Genomic DNA, 17189 nt, shown 5'->3' on the forward strand with positions numbered 1-17189 from the left:
AGGAGTGGGCTGAGAACCATGGGAGGGAGGACGCAGCCACAGGGGGTCTGTGAGTGGGGCGCGTTCACACGGGTCACCTCATGGAAAGCCGTGGGGTACGTGCTATGGGACACGGGGGTAAGGCGGGAAAGAGGGAGAGAGGGCAAAGTTCTTGGACAGCCTGGGTTTCAGCCCCAGGCTGGGTCACTTACTACATGTATGACTTCGGCTCAATTTCCTAAATTCTTTGAGCCTTGATTTCCTCAACTGTAAACAGAGATTAAAACAGCGACCACATCAAAGGATTTTTGGGACGAGTTGCGGCCAAGATGCAAGGATCGTGCTCCGCGGAGTGTGATACTCCACAGGGGTGATGCTGTTGCTGATGATCCTAGGGCAAAGTTCGTGCCCACTCTACAGATGGGAGAACTGAGCCTCAAGCTGTCCCAAGTGGCATAGCTAGTAAGTGTTAGCATGAAAATCGTCTGTTTCTGGAGCGCCTGGGTGGCTCTGTCGGTTAAGGGTCTGACTCTTGGTTTCAGCTCCGGCCGTGATCTCTGGGTCGTGAGATCGAGCCCTGCATCAGGCTCTGCACTCAGCAGGGAGTCTGCTTCTCTTTCTCTTCTCTCCCTCTCCCTCTGCCCCTCCCCCATGCTCTCTCACACTTTCTCTCTCTCCCTGTCTGTGTCTCAAATAAATAAATAAATCTTTCAGAAAAAAAAACAAACAAACCCTGTCTGTTTCTAAGTCAGGAACTCTTTCCCCGATGATGGACATTCTTCAAGAATGGGTCTGTGTATCCGACTATTGAGGACTGAAAAACAGCCTGTCCAATCTGGCTTTCATTGGCGTGCATTGGTTCTATGTTCTCTCCTCGGTCTGAAGCCAGGAGCAACGTAATGAGATTATGTAAATATTTATTCTGGGTTCTGGGAAGCCCAGCAGGGTTTAGGGTAAACCATCCCCCAGCAAGCAAGGGCTCACCTGCTAATTCCCCTTCTCTCCAGGGCTGATCAGATTGCAAGGTGCCCAGTTCCTTCTGTGTGCCAGGGAAGAACAGCAGTCCGCTCCCCACAGGGAGAGGATGCTTCCTACATACGGGCAGGTGGTGGTGAGGGATCTAGGTTCTGAGGTCAGGCAGGCTTGGTTTCTGTCTGTCCTTTCCAGTAGTGTGACCTCGAGCCAGTTACTAAATTTCTCTCAGCTTCAGCTTCCTCATCCTTAAAATAGGGGATTACAATGCTACCTTGAGGGGCTGTGTGAGGATTAAGTGAGAAATTGCATGGAAATAAAGTGCTTAGTATCTGGCACATAATAAGTGCTTAAGAAAAAGAATAGGGCAGAGCCGAGTAGATTGTGGGTTCGGTTTACAGTGCTTTGCTAGCAAGTCTCTTGTTTCCTGCCTATTCAAGGGACCCTGGTGAGACTATGTCTGTTTCGGCCACAAGGTCCTTGGCCCACGAGTCTCCAAAAGAGATGCACTCAGTGGGCATCAACCGGCTCATAGGCCCTTCGATTCAACTGCAGTGATTTCTTTCTACACTATTTCAGTCCACCTGCAAAGGTGTTCACGGCAACCACTTATGGGGCCCTGGTGGCCCCCTAGACCTCTTACAGCACCTCTTTAATCCCCGCGGCAGCCCTGGGGTAGTATCATCTCCACTTGCAGATGAGAAAATAGGGACTCAAAGATGGTGGTAACTGCCCAGGAACACACAGCTGTTAGAGAAGAGCAGATGGGAGCTCGGTCCGTGTGACATTCAGCTAGGTTGGCCAGCCTCCCTGGTTTGCCTGGGATCACGGTTTCCTGCTAAACCTGGGGAAGAAGGGGATGAGTTGGTTACTCTACCTGTAGCCTCCGTGCCAAGGCTTGGCAGTGGTTCTGGAAAAGAGATGGGGGTGAGAGAGAGGAGAAGAGGGAGATGCAGGGAGAGAACAGCAGGAACAACTCTGCACTGTTTCTGGAAAGATGTCTGGGGCTGTTCCTGCTCCTGACAGGATTCTCGGGGGTCCTCCCTTCCAGCAGTTGCTACAGAACTTTGCACAGGGGGGCCTCAATAGCTTCTGTGGGTCCGATTTCCATCGGGAAGTAGAGTTGTCTGTGTCTGGAGGTGTTCCTCTCTGAGATTTGAGGAGAGCAGTCATGGTGGCAGGAGGAGCCCCTGGGAGCCGCGCACCTGACCCCAGGCCCCTGCCTGCCACATACAAACTGCATGGCCTCTGGAAAGGCGCCGAGCCCTATAGGGTCATCAATTCAACTATCTCATGTGCGTCGCGTGCCCGGGGAGGTTGGGAGGGTCTAAGGAGATACACAGAGGTAAGTCTCTAAACCACCACAGATCCACAGTGTGAGTGGGCTCATCACTCCTTCCAGACACCTGAGCCCCAACTCTGGGCTTTCTGGGGCTAGCACAATGAAAACCCTGTCTGTCTGCGTTACACAGGATGGCTGGGGAGGGGAAAAGCAGTACCCAAAAGTGGCCCCACGTGACAGATGAGGAAACATGCTGACATCTTGCTTCATGAGAATCTACGTTCTGTGAGGGCAGGCGTCGTGCCTTTTCCCCCTCCTGTGGCGGCATCCCCATTGCTAGCCCAGAACCTCGCACATGGGGGAAGCTCAATAAACACTCGTTCTCTGTCGGCTATTGAATGGTCCTAGGACAGCCCTTCCTCAATGCGCAGTGGGATTACATCCTGATAAACCCATTGTAAACTGAAAATATTGTGAAGTCGATAACACACTTCATAAGCCTGACCTACCGAACACCCTAACTTAGCCAGCCCCCCTTAAATGGGCTCTGAACACTTAGGTTAGCCTCTGTTGGGCAAAATCATCTAACACAAAGCCATTTTATAATAAAGTGTGGAATATTTTGTGTAATTTCTTGACTACTGTATGGACAGTGAAAGACAGAAAGGTTGTGTGTGTCCGGCAGTGTGGTGGGTGTATCGATGGTGGACCCCTGTGATCGTGGGGCTCATGGGGACCTGCGGCCGCCCCGCCCAGCATCACGAGACAAGGACTGGACCACATATCACTGGCCGGGGAAAAGATCTGAATTCGGAATTTGCAGTATGGTTTCTACTGAATTGGATCACTTTTGCACCACCGCGAAGTTGAAAAATCCTTCAGTCGAGCCATGGTAAGTTGGAGGCCATCTGTACCAGTGAAATGTTCCGGGAGATTTCAATCCCGATGGAGCAGTTGAAGGAGACCGAAGGGAGGAAACAGGTTGTGTCCCACGGGCCAAAGACGGGGAGGGGTTGGTCCACGTGGTGGGACAAGTCGGAAGCCGGGGAGCGCGTGACGCATGCGCAGGAGTGAGGTGGTCCACCGTGCCCGGGTTGCACGCGTGAGGTGCGGTTGGGGGCCAGAGGACTCCAGGCAGTGGTGGGGACCAAGTGGTGGAGGGCCGGTACGTGGCGTGCCCTCAGGGAGTTAGGACTGTCCATCTTGGAGCCACCGTTTCTCCAATTTCGATCACTTCACATTTTCTGAACACTATTTCTGCCGTGTCTGTGTACCTCCCTATTTATTCACGTCCTAATTTTCACATTGACTTACACTGACTCCCTTTTACACTTCACTAGGTTTGTCTTCACATCAGAAACCTAGAACTGTTAAAAATAAAAATTATAATTTGCCCTGAAAGTCGTCTCGCTTACTACCCCCTGTAAGGTAGACTTCTCTCTGAGGAACGCCTCCAGGGAGTGGAGAACTGGCAAAGCTTTCTGACCCAGGGAAGGATCTAGTGGCTTTCTGAGAAGGCTGCCAACATAAAGAATGGGAGCGTGTGTATAAAACTCTGGTACAGTTGTGACAAAAATGGTGAGAAATATTACCAAGGTGAGTTTGTGGGGGCATTTTCCAGTCTGTCTATGGGCATCAGGATAAAACCTGCAGGGACTGCTGTCTCTTCCCTTCTTCGTCTCGCTTCACCATTTTTCCTAGCAACTCAGCCCCGCGGCCTAATGCTTGCTGCCGGGGGCTCTGGAGAAGGGAGCACTGTAGTTAGAGGAATGAATGGCGCCCTCTGAGCGAGGCTGTGGGCCGGGCCGTGACCCGTGGTGGGTCTGGACACCTCTTGATTGTATCCACGTTGGCACAGTGTCGTGGCTTCCTTAGACTTGTCTTACCTGGTTGTTCAAAGAACGTTACCCCCAGCCAAGGCTCGCAGAGCGCTGACCCATCCCCTAACCAGCCTATTTTCCCTAGCGTGCATTCAGCTTCCGAGTTAAGGTGACCTGCCAAAGGGATAGAAAAGGGATCAGCAGAAATCAGACACTTGCCAAGGGTACCCCTCCTCCACTACAGCCACACACAATTGTGAGATCTAGGGTTGGACGCCCTGAGCGTTCTGCTCTGGAGACCCACAAACTGGTAAGTTTGAGGACGGTGAGCCTTGGGCGGACTTTGAAGTCTTTTGGAAAAAGCCCATCAGCACCAAACTTTGCTGCTGATGGAAAACGTCCCCAGCAAGATGACCGTGACTTTTTCACACCGTCGCCTTGTCAGGGGTGGTACCTTCCCTCACCCTCCGTGGCCCCTTCTTTCTAACATAACAGAACTCAATGGCTTCCACGTTTTCCACTGTAAGGAAGTGGGTAGACTGTGGCTGGTCCCTTTCAAAGCAGGGCTGTCCCCCCCGAGAGAGAAGTTTTCAGATGAACCGACAGTGCAGATTTTGGGTTAAGTTTGCAGAGAAAGAGTTCCTGATTTCGGTTTTACTATACACCCACCTACACAATATTTTTGGTTCTCAGAATTTCAGAGCCATTAACCTCAAACCTTAAATCAGGATTCTCATAAAACTTTCCTGGGGCACTGTCATAAAAGAAACTAGGTCTCCGAATATGACTGTGTGGTCCACTGTCCTTGCCCAGCAAGACAGACTGACTCATTTCAAACCCTGAGCTCACATGTAGTCGCTAAGAATGGGGGTGCGGGAGAAATAGGGGAGAAAAATCAGAGACATGCTGTGATACATCAGGGAAAATTTCATCTGGACTTCCCCCAAATATGGGATAATTATTCAGAAATAATTCCGAGGGCTTCTTTCTTGACATTCCACCAGAATGCAGGTGCACATGTTTTGAATGGACTGAATGGATAATTTATTTATGCAAAGGAGTTTTTTGCACAGCCCTAATGGGTGTACTTGTCAACTCTCAGATACTGTTTCCTGGAGGTGTCTAGATGCATTCTTTCCAGAGGCATGAGCACCCCCCAGAATTCCTAATTTCTATCTGAAATGCATTTGGGGGCAGAATGTGGTTGGTTAGCATTTCATGTTACCTTGAGTCAGTCTCAACTGCTTACGAAGAATGGGGATGGAAGAAACCGGGAATTGACGGCAGTTTGTACTCTCAACTCGATTCCACTCAACCTTCATATTTCATGCCTTCATCATCGCACTGACCCTTTGATCTACGCCTCTGCCGTTTCTGGATCCAGATGCCTACGGGCTTCTCACTGTGGTATTTAGCCTGCCCAGTGCTATTAAGCCTGGCGGGTGACAGAGTGACCTTTGTGTCAAAAGAGTCTCATGATTTCCCAGGCAAGACCAAGTCACAGCTTTTCCAATGGGTTTCCCCTCAACTCTTATTCTGAGCATTTAGCTTTTTAAGTATTTGGTACTGAAGGGCAGGGGCTGAGGACTTTCATAATAGGATCCAGACCTCTTTGCTTATTTCATACTTCTCCCATTTCAACTTTACCATCTCCTTCCTCCTAGAAACGTTCACATTTCCAATTGCCTTCCAGAATGGAGCTTGGTTTTCTACGCCTCGGCAAGGTATTATAGTCCAAATTTCAGCACGCTGTTAAGCTTCTCCTTTTTAGTAGAGGGCTGTGGTTAGGAGATATTGTTTTGGAATGACACTGACTTTGGTCTGAGCTCCAGCCATTGGCTTTACTGTGTGACCTTGGTCAAATTACTTCTCAGGCTTATGAGGCTTAATTTCTTCATCTGTAAAGTAAGAATGGTAATAGCACCTTTCTGATGGAATTTTATGAGGATTAAATGAGCAGATGCAAATTAAATTCTCGGTCTAGTGACCAGGACATGGTTAAAACTTCATAAATGTGAGTAGTCATTATCATTCTCTGTTCGTCCTATGACTTTTCCAGCTTCACCCCCTTCTCTTCTTTTGTCTTTTGAAACATGGAGAGTTAGTTTTCTGACCAGCGTATGTGACCCCATGTGTCATTAAAGGGTTCACTGAAGATTGAAGCTTCATACTTAGAGGAGACAGTAAACATTTCCTGAGAGCCCGCTGAGTGCCGGGCACTCTGCTAATGCTTTATACAATCTCTTGCTTAACTCCCGACAGTTCACTGAGAAGTCAATATTCCCAAAGAACAGACGGAGAGACTGACACCTCAAGTTTAAGTAGATGTGACAAGGTTGTCCTGGCTCCAAAATCCATTTCCTCTCAATCACACCAGGCTGCTCCTGAGAAAGCTGAGCCATCTTGTGTTTTTAGGGTGAGAGAATAGGTTCCGAGCACCCCTAGCCTTCCAAAACGACAGGTTCTCCCAAATAATTAGGCATCTAGATGGTGATTTTACACATTGTCTCCTTGGGTCTGAGAGTCTGATGTCTCTTGTGGTCCCTGGGTAGAAGAGACCAGGCACGGAGACCTTCATCCAAGGTCAGCTCCATTAAAATGTCCTTTTAGATGGTAGGAACCCAGTCTTCTGGTTTATCATTAGTGGAATAATATGGGAGCCCACAAAACAGAAATAGATCGTGATGAACAAAAAAAATTGATTATTGTCTCTGCTATCACCCACCCCTGCAGGTGTCCCTTTGGTGGGCGTGGGGAGAGACTCCTGCGTTGTGAATGTGGTTCTGTGCTCCATTGGCTTAGAGCAAGGAACAGAGTCAGCAGAGAGGGCTGCATGCTCCCGGTGGATACCAGGAAGGGCAGTGGATTAAGGGGGGATGCCAGCTGTGTCACCCCCCAGTCCACACACAGCAGCATCTCTTCTGTTCTCTGTTTGGGGGCTCCATGAGAGTGGGAAACGGGTTCTTATGCTAAAACAATATAAAACATCTGCTTTAATTATAAGAAACTTCCCCAGACAAAAAAAAAGAAGAAAATACTGGCTGCAAGCACTTTGCCTGAAAGGGGCCAACTTTTGCCTAGTCTCCCCTCCTCCTCTGAGACTGAGAAATGTGCCTTCTCCAAGACCCTGATGGGAATACTGTTTCGACACTCAAGGCAGTTCAGCTCGAGAACCAAAGTGCTTATCTCAACAGTAAAGTCGGCGCTGAGGTAGAGCTGTTTGTGAGGAAAGATAAGGTAAGAAAGAGCACGATACCATGCGGGTGAAGGAACAGAGCAGGTGATTTAAGTTGGGCAAGAATGAGAGTCTTGAGAACAATTAAATATGAAGGGGGAGTTCTGAAAACTCTCGTCCGTGCTTAGCTAAGACTGATGACTTACTCAGGTGCCCGAAGGGTATCTGTGTGTGTGTGCACACATCCGTGCATATGTGAAAAGGGTCATTCTTTCCAGATGGGGTAAACCCCCCTCTCCCACTCCAGCACTGCAGTCGTCCCCCCACCTCGGCGGTTCAGTGGTACGTGCCATTGGTGGAGGATTTCTCAGCATGTAGGCACAGGTGTGATGGCAAAAGACATGATCAGAGGTGCCATGCGAATCTGTTGGGACCACTGTCCGTGTCAGACCTCCCAGGGAGAACTCAGGGGCTACCTTCGGAGCCCAGGAAGCTTCTCCTCAGGGCATTTAAAGATGCCCAGGAATCGAATCGAAGTCAAAATGTAAGGATTTTGGAAACAAGGCTTTTAGAGGGGAGTAGGGTAAGAGGCGAGATGGTATTTATGAGTCCTAGTTCCTTAATTGGCTCTAGCCAGGGTAAGTGATGATAATTTCTGCTCGATGTAACCTTCCCTCCACCACCAGACAGACGCTCTCATTCCTGTCAGTGCTACAGTAATATCCTCGTGTGGCTCTCACTCAATATTCGTCGCGTTCTGCCCTGGAGGTAACTCCATGTCATGAAGAGGGGAAGATAGACAGAAACATACACAAACACACACTTGATTTCAAAAATAAATATAGGGCCTCTAGTTAAAAGGTGCTGTGTAAAGTAAGCAAGCATCCTCTTTCTTGCAAAGCAAGCACGTAACTCTCATTAACCTTGTAACCACAGCCTGTGTTGGTATTAAGATTCAGACCCCTTAGGGCTTGATACTTGGCTTAAAGAGATTCTTTGTCTTGGCCTTGATTTAGAAAGTAAGGTCTCCTGGGTTCTTTGGTTCTATGTCTACTAGAAAATGTGAGTCTTCTAATAGACAACCAGGCTGAACTCAGGGTCCCCGGGCTATTGCACGCCACATGGTCTGGTTTGCTCTGCCTTCCTTTTCCTCTGTGGAACCGGCAGCAGGACTTGATTTAAGTGTCTTTGTGCAGATCTGGGACAGGGATAGGGCCTTGGCCTGCAGGGAAGACCAGGAAGAGTCATTGGGTTTGTAGAGCTGGTTCCCGATCCCAGTATTATCTTGATCTTGACCTGAGGGCAACCCGCATTGTCTTTCTCTCTCTTAAGTCTTCCCATCTGTAAAACTCAGGCAGTCGGCTCTGTCTCACCACTCAGTGCACAGCCCTGTGTCTTCACCAGTGCTCTCCCACCCCTGACCCTCCCCACCACCCCCCAGTACTGGGAGGACAGAATGGAAGGAATCTTGTGCTAGGATTGGAGATTGGACACGACAATGAGAACTTTGCCTGATATTTCCTCAAGAAGGTTATGACTTTTGGGAAACAAATGATGTATCCATATAAAGGTTCTGGTGCACTTGACGTTTTTGTGGTTACACTTTCAAATTTCATACACACGAGAGACATGCTTCATGTATTTGAGACTCTTGCAACAGAAGGTCTCAGCATTAAATCCAACTTGTAGCAATCTCAGTTAAAAATCAGGACTTCCATCCATTTTTTCCTATCTATGTATCTATCTATCTACCTACCTACCTACCTACCTACCTACCTACCTATTAATCATCTAATCTGACGCGAGTGCTGTCTTGCTAAAGCGGACCATAGGGTGAGAGACCTCACATTCTGAAGGAATTTCTCTATGGATTTAACACGCCAAAGAAAATCTAGCTTTTTTTTTTTTTTTTGAGAGGGGAGGTATTGTTTGTCTTTCTTCTAGAAGGTTCAACTAAGACCCAGGTAAAGAAAAGATCCAATCCTTAACAAGAACCCACTAAGTACTAGACACATTGTTAGGTATTTTATATAGATGAAGACGCCACAAAAAAAAATAGCTCGTGAGTATGAGGTGACATCTTTCCATCCCCTTCCACGTCCACCATCTCCAAATGACTCTTGTTAGGAATACCTTAACGGAGCAGTCCTTTGATCTTAAATAGGCAGGAGAAGAGCAGATAAAGGAATGGAGGAGCTGTAACCGGCAGTCTTCAGCTAGAAATGAAAGGGACTATAAATTATAAGTGGTTGGGACTGGACCAGTGAGCCACACCACTTTTGGGGTTGCTTTTAAAGCGTATCACCTCTTGACCACACAACCCCCAGCTGCCACCTGGCCCGCAAGGTCTCAGGTTAATCTCAGGCAAAATTGTAAAGAAGGCCAAGTTTACTTCCTGGAGTCACACTGGCACTAATAACAGCCCACAGCACCCCACCCCCAACACACACAGACACACACACACACTTGCACGTGCACACACACACGCACACGCACACATGCACGCAAATCCTGTGTAGTGGGTGGAGATGCTACTTTGGATTGCTCCTGATTCATCTCTCAAGCAAAACGTCACCAGTCTGTTCCCTCAGGGCTCTGCTCTCAGATCTGGAGCTGATAGACTAATTGGGGCTAATGTGATAATGTGCAATAATGACATCTACTGTTTTTTATCTGACATTTGCATTTTAACAGGACCCTTGGGAAATACACAGGTGGACAATAGGGGAGGCTGGCGATTTTGGTGAAGGCTAGGAGGCAAAGGGGCTTTTCGGGGCTGCCTAAATTGTGCTCCCCAAACCTTCCAAGCTTCTGAGACCTGCCTGAGTTCCAAGACCCTCCCCAATGCACCCCTGCTTTCCCACCAAGTTTTTCACCCATTCAAAAACCTCTGCATTCATGTTACGTAAACTAGGAACAGGCAAGAAAGGAATGCTGCTGCTACTCGCTCACCATTCTGCCTGAGTAGGACAACCACTTACTTTTTGTTCTATTCAGTCTTTGCCCACATACACACTTTCTTTTTTATACGAGGAACTTCTTGGTTTTGATCACAAAATCTTTGTTTCTTTGCCAAATTCAATTTCCCTTTTCTTTCCCACAAAGGGGAGTTCTGATGAGTTAAAGAAGTCTGCTTGGGCGCTTAGCTCATGCCAGGCCAGTGTCCAGGAAGACCCAAGAGAGAAAGTTAATGGTTAGGGGATGGTATTTTTCCTTGCCAGGAGCCGTCACTCACCTACATGGTGGGAATGCATTTGTGACCCAGCGAAGCAGGCCCTCGGCCCCCGGGGGAATGGGGGTTGCCAGGGCCCTTGAAATCCATGAATCCTCATGGGGAGTCTACCTTGTTCTTGTCCACGCTGTGTTGTTTTTTTTCCAGTTTCAGCATCTTGGTCTTTTTCTCTCTAGCTCCTTCCTATAGGGAGTGTCGACAGGAAAAAGACCATGTGAGTGTCAAGAAGGAATAAAGAACCTGGATAATCCGCCAACCGGATAGGCAGCCCTTGCATTGTTGAGAGTTGACTGTTCCACCCGAACAACTCGGAGTGGACCCTCCCTCTCAGGACTCTCCCTTCAAGCTTCCCAAAGCTCTTATCTGGGGCCAGGGTGGGGGGTGGGGGGGTAGAGAATGACTTTTCGAAGTCCGTTGACATTGCCAAGGGTCACTGTGAAAGAGGCAATCATGGCGCCTTGGGGAGAGCCCCTTCAGAACCTGATACCCACACGGCCAGGACACAGGTCTTGATGCCAAAGCAGAGTTGACTAAACGCAGATTAGTACACGAGACAGGTGTTTAAAAGGGCCCCCACTCCCCAATACCATCATTTCCTCCATGTTTGAACCTCTGCTTAGCTTGCTTTAATGCGTCTTTGGGGAGATGGTGTCTTTGGGGAGCTAGCATGGCGCTTTTCACCTGAAACAGTCTCTCAGCTGAAAAGAACAGTCACCACCAAATCAATTCCTCATCCATTAACAGGTCGTCTCTCTGTTCTTGAGACACAGGCATAACCTGGTTAGACCTGTTTTGTTTGAACACTAACGTGTGAGTTGGCCAAATGCAAATGAGCCAATGTTTGTAATCCTTTATTTTATTTTTTTAAAGAGCCCGGCAGCCAATCAGAAGAGGGGGAAGTGACTTAGGGAATTCCCGGTTGGTGGCTTATTGCTTAACATCCTACAAAATGATTTAAAATTATTGTCATATGCATTTATCTTCACTCCGATGAGGGCTCAGACGTGATAACACCCCTGGTTCCCTATCCCCGTGGGAGCTGGCGTGCGGGCTGCCTGCTGCCTCCCCTCCATTAGCCACAGCTATTGGATTTCCCACCCAGAATCTTTAGGTAAATGAGGTAAGTCCTTATTTTTAAACCTTCTTTTGAATCTGGAATTCAAACACCTGAGTGGAAAGAGCAGCCTGCCTTGAATCAGACAGATGAAAATAAAGCCGACTCCCGGAGGCAGCTGGCAGGAAGTGCAGCTCAGCTCACCTGTGCTGACCTCACTGGGTCCAATTCGGATTTTATTTTGGAAGGCAGCTGGGCTTCTTTGGATATTATCTGTGAATTCGCTGCATTGAGTCTGGACTTCCAACCACTGTGAATTTAAAAAGCCCCCTGGTTTCCCTCTATCTGTGTGACAAAGCCATTTCCCTGGGGTGAATTGTGAAACAAAAAGGCAGCCAGGGATAGGCGACCCTGGTGTAGCTCAATGAAACCCGGGTTGGGGTTGGCGGAATAGCTGTTGGGGCTCAGAGCACACGTTCTCACCGTCTAGAGATGTCTTCTATGGGTAATTTTTCTGACTCACTGGTTGGAGAGAAAGGCAGATTTGTCTTTGGTTTAATCTGTTGCTGGAAAATGGCTGGAAACAGGCGATGGCGTAGGCACCCTCACTGGAAAAAGTGGTCAGGCAGCCCAAGGAGGCGAGGACACTGGGGAGAGCTGCACACCAAAAAATGGCTCTGTCCAGAAAAAAAAAAAAAGACAAAGAATTGTGCCATCTCGCAAGGGGACAGACTAACCCTTCGTTTGTGCCATCATGGGCTACTAAGACCAGACCGGCAGATGTGAGCCAACAGCACCAGATGCCCTTCCAAAACAGGGACTCTTTTCATGTGTTCGGACACCGCAGGGAAGTGCTGCCTTCAATGTGGGTAGAACTGGGAACTGTGTGGAATTCATGTTAGGGGGTAAATAACAACACCACGCCAGGGAGGTAACCTTTTCACCATCTGTGGTTGAGCAGATTGAGCGCACCCCCAGTGTTGTGGAAGCGTGTGTCCTTCTAAGATGACCTGGGAGACCCTGTGCATCTGCGTCCACAGGGTCTCTGCTAGTTATCTGCGCTGATCTTAGTCACAAGGAGAAAGTGGGGGCTCTGACTGAGAACTTTCCGACGGGAGGACCGATTCAGCAATTGGTTCTGCAGGCATGGGTGTGAGGATGTGTCCAGAGAGAGCCTTTCAATGTGTAAAAAGGTAGGCAAGGATCACGAGCGGCCATGTGCTAATGCCACGGAGGTCAAGGGACGGCTGATTTCTGATAGGGAAGGTGAAGTCCTTAGGAAGTGCTTCATGGGCAAGAGGTCCCACCAGAGAAAGGGTCGTCAAAGATTTCAAGAATAATTTTAACAGCTGTATTTGGAATTGGCAGAAGGCTTCACTTGTCCTCGTTTTGCGATCTAGCATTCTGAGACTCCGACATAAGCCATCCATTCCGTGTTCTTATAACCCAGAGTCGTGTGGGATCTGTCATTTCTACACCATCTGCTAATGGCTGATGCGGATGCATTTGAAAAGCCATGGGGACCTGAAATGAGGGTCACTTAGAAGTCTGTGATCATATTTGAAAGAATAACAAATATCATGGAGACAATCCTTCTCCACGTTTCTGAAGTATTTCATAGAGGCCTTTTAAAAGAACATAACTTGGGAGGAGTAACTGCCGTAGGTTCTCTTGTGTTGCTGTTCAGGATGGCAGCATTAGTCAGGCCCCTCCTAGAGTGACTGTGGGCAGGGCAGCGAATCTGATTCAGGCCTCGAATGTACGGAAGATCTCAAATTCAATTCTATTTGTCCTTTTGTGTTCCAAAGCATTTATTTGTTAAATTCAGACAACAGTTTTTACATTTTTTTTCTGTCTTTTAATATATTGTGAGCTCCCCCAAATGGAGACGTCTTAGACCTCCGAGAAGCCCTACATTCCTCTTAATGGTTCTGTGCTTTTTATACTCTCATTAAATAACCTCTTTCGATATCTTTTTGACCCCTGGAGACGCTGAGACAAAAAGGAAATTGAGAGGTTAAAATATTTACTCAACTGTATTCAATTAGCTAATTGGAAACTGGAAGGAACTCGGATCGGGTCCTAGGTCAGAATGTGAGTGCTTTGGGCCAAAGTTCACTTCTAGGAAATAGAATTTAGCTTTCTGGAATCTTGTAATGTTTTATGTTCTCCTCTTTCTCCCCTACTCCCCAGCTTAGGGAATTTTAGCCCTGGGCTGTAAGCTTCAGACCACCTCGCTTTTCTGAGAGTCCCGCCTGAGAACCCTGCTCGATGCGAAAGCATCAGGCACAGACAGAGAGGTTTAAACACATCTTTCAGAAGCCCTTCAGTCTGGTCCCCTTTCTCCAGATGGAGGCCTCTCTGGCCCCTTTCCAGCAGAGGCGATTTTCAGAGAGCTCTGGGAGGTGGGCTGGGGTGGACACCAAGAAGGCCACGGCAGAACCCACTCACACCTTTCAAGAGCAGAGCCACGGTTTTAAGAAACCAAATAGGAACTTGGAACTTGATCCTTGGTCACACCTTTTTGTGGCTGTTTCAGCCCATTTCTCTTGTTTGAGATCTCTTTCTGGGACAATTGAAGTGACAGTCATTTCTGTTGTGGGTGGGGCTCCGGGTCCGGAGGCATGGAGTCCCCTAGGGGCTCTTGTGTTTAGAGACTACGCATTCTCACCCTGGCTCTGTTACTGGCTCACTGATGCAGGGTGGCGGCTTCCAGCTTGGGTAAACCGAGTCTGCGAGGGGGATTGTCCTCGGAAGACAGAGGGAGGATGGCAGTCAGATCTTGCCAGTGTTGTCTCAAATCCGTTGCTGAATAATTGAAGAGATGAGGATGATAATAAATTCTATTTAATGTTTTCTTGTCTAATTTTTAGTAATATGATTTGCTTTAAGGTGCAGGTGACTGGGCTCTTGCTAGAAATAGGTGACTGTTATGTTTGTTTCAGTGTGACGGGGTTTTAAAAGACCAGGCTCTAGGGCTGTGCAGAGAACAAATGGTGCAGTGGGGAGAATGGCTCCCACAGCAGCTAATATTAGGATGGGGCGTATGTTCAAGCCAAATGGCATTGATGTCAGGAAGCCGAGTTGTGCCGGAGTAGAAATTTCCATGGATCTCCCAGAGTTATTTGATAAAAAAAATTTATCGGGCTTCAGAGGGGAGGGAAAAAAAAGATATTTCTTCAAGAATCTTCCCTGAAGAATTTCAGACTTACATTTTTGAATGATGGGAGCACAGTGTGCGCGAGGCGGTACCCGGGACTGGCGGGCAGTCAGGAGACCTGGTTTTCTAGTCCTGGCAAAGCCGGGTGCCCAGAGCAGGACACCCCATCTCTCTGGGCTTTCGTGTCTTCATCCAGACAAAGGTGTTTGAACCTGGTTATCTTTAAGCTCTGTTTCCACCTTCAGATTCTGATGATCGGGAGAAGGCAGGTAAGCCCAGCGGTCAGCAGGTTTCGCTTGAGTTTGAGCAGCTGAGAAGGGTGGGGGACGCCCTCCTAAGGATGAGACAGGAACGAAGATCAGTAGGAGCCCTTCAGTGGCTTCCTTAAGGTCTTCGGACCATGGCTGAAGGGATACACCTGGTGGAGGTACTAAGACCAGATTCCTAGAGCCTTGATTAAGGGTGTTAGCTTCTGTTCCCATGACAACATCTCATCTTTATCAGTGTGCCTCAGGAGTTCAAGGTGGGTGGGGGTGTAGAAGTGGATGAAAGCAACTGTTTCTCGGCCACAGGGCCCGCTGATGCTGTCCTCTGTAAAACACCAAGGCAGCCTGCTGGAAACATTCGGGCACCCATGGAGTCCACTCCGTTTGTGGGTGCTAATCAGCTTGCTTGACTGACTGTCCAGGGATTATTGGCTGGACTGGATGGAGATGGACTCCCTTCTCTTAGAAGAAGAACCAAGATGCCATCAGAGGGAGAGCATGGCTGGCCCAGCCGCTGGGCAGCCCACCCGGAGACTCGGTGTTCTCAGAGGGCCTCAGCCTGAATCTGGAGCAACCAGAGCTTGCAACAGGGTCAAACAGAATGGCCCATTTAAAGAGGCTCCAGGGGCTTTAATTGGCCTTGTTTTAAAAGAGACACCCTGTAAAATACTCCTTTGAAAATTGATTTCACTAGCACCTAACCACACTCTGTCTTCGGTTTGTTTTATGGGCTGGGTCCCTTGTTCTGGTTTATTGGATTCATATTATCTCTCCTCTTCCGATCTCCCTGCACACCCTGGCCCTTAGAGCCTCCTTCCCTGCCTTTCTTAGAAGCATCTTCATCCTTATTAAGAGTATCTGCCTATTTATTTAAAAATGTGGCCAGCATTGGTGGATTTAAAACATGTTTTCTGAGGAAAACAAAGCCAAAATAAAAAGGAACCTAAATGTCAACTATAATATTTTTATAGACCACCTCATTAGCCCTATTATTTTAACATAGCTACTTATTTTTACTTTTGTATGACCTCATCTAGACGCACACTCTTTTTGAAGTTGTTGCGATTGTGGCGACCTTAAAATTGCTTCTTTTGTCCCTTCCCTCTCACTCTATGTCATAGACGTACAATAACCAATCCTGGGGACTGGGCCCTCATTGCGCCAACTGTGGATAAGAAAATTTTCTGCCACCCTGCCAGCCCTTCCTTAGCTTGATAACAACTTCTTCTAAAAGTCTATTGGGTCTTTCTTAGAATACGAAGAGGGCCTTCTACTTTTTGTATATGACAACGGAGCTTGAGAATATGGCTGTCTTGTAGATAGTATTTTGGGATTCCTCTTAGGAACCTTTGAAAACACTCCGTCAGTAGGGCCAATCAGATTTTCTGGTGGATGAGGTCAGTGAGGTCTGCAAGGTGAAGGCTATTTTTGGTGCCGTCTTCATGGTGACTACTCACAAGACTTGGTCTGCCTCTGCAGTGGGCTTTCGATTTGGCCCCAAGTTCAGCCAGATGTCCACTTAGAAACTCAGACAGCACTTAGCTCACCTTTCACCCATCTTAACTCCACCGGCTAGAAGGCTGTGGGCTGAACAACGTTGAAGAACAATAGACTTTGGCCGCTTGTGTATCTGAACTGGGCGGGAGGCTGTGAGTGTTTTATTGCTTGGAAGCAGCTGGAATGTGTTACAGAGAACGCTGGGTTTAGAGTCAGAGTACCTGGGTTCAGATTTGACTCTGACACTGAGTAGCTGAGTGAGTTTGGGTGAGTTATGAAAGCTCTAGACTTCCTCCTCTGGAAGATGAGGTTAATAGCATCCGCACATGGCCGTTGTCAGGATGAAATTAGACCAAAAAATCTGAAAATACTTGGACAAATGCTTGTGAGTAAATAATTAGTAATTTGTAGAATGGAAATTGAGGGTAAGTCCTCCACATGGGTGTTCTCGAAGAGTCTCGATTGGGTCAGAGTGGATGAATAATTCCGGGATTTCGTTTTTCAAGGTGATCGACGTAGATTCTGCACTGTGACCTTGGGAAAGAAGTGCAATAAGGTTTTCACTGGGGAAGGCGGGCAGCAGGGATGTGGGATGAACCATGGTAACGGGGGACCTCCAGATTGAGCTTGGCTTGAGCCGGCTGCAAACCACATCCTGTAGGAGTTCCAAGGAAGACCTGTGGGCACCTGGCATGTTCCAACCGTGTGTTTTGATGCCCGGCATGTAAGGGGCTTTCAGAAGAGACTGATTC

At 48.0% G+C, this 17189-nt stretch overlaps 1 protein-coding gene across 1 annotated transcript in view; it reads left to right on the top strand.

Moving 5' to 3' along the window:
• Positions 1-11426: 11426 nt before the first annotated feature.
• The window catches only part of EHF (ETS homologous factor), a 40727-nt gene continuing 34964 nt past the window's right edge, over positions 11427-17189 (top strand). Inside the window, exon 1 of the mRNA XM_045808509.2 lies at positions 11427-11580. The gene's annotated coding sequence lies outside the window, so the exon portion shown is untranslated. The remainder of the gene's footprint in view (positions 11581-17189) is intronic.

This window comes from Ursus americanus, chromosome 24 (genome assembly GCF_024610735.1).
Source record: "Ursus americanus isolate L20-20 chromosome 24, mUrsAme1.1.p, whole genome shotgun sequence".
In the NCBI taxonomy this organism is placed as follows: Eukaryota; Metazoa; Chordata; class Mammalia; order Carnivora; family Ursidae; genus Ursus; species Ursus americanus.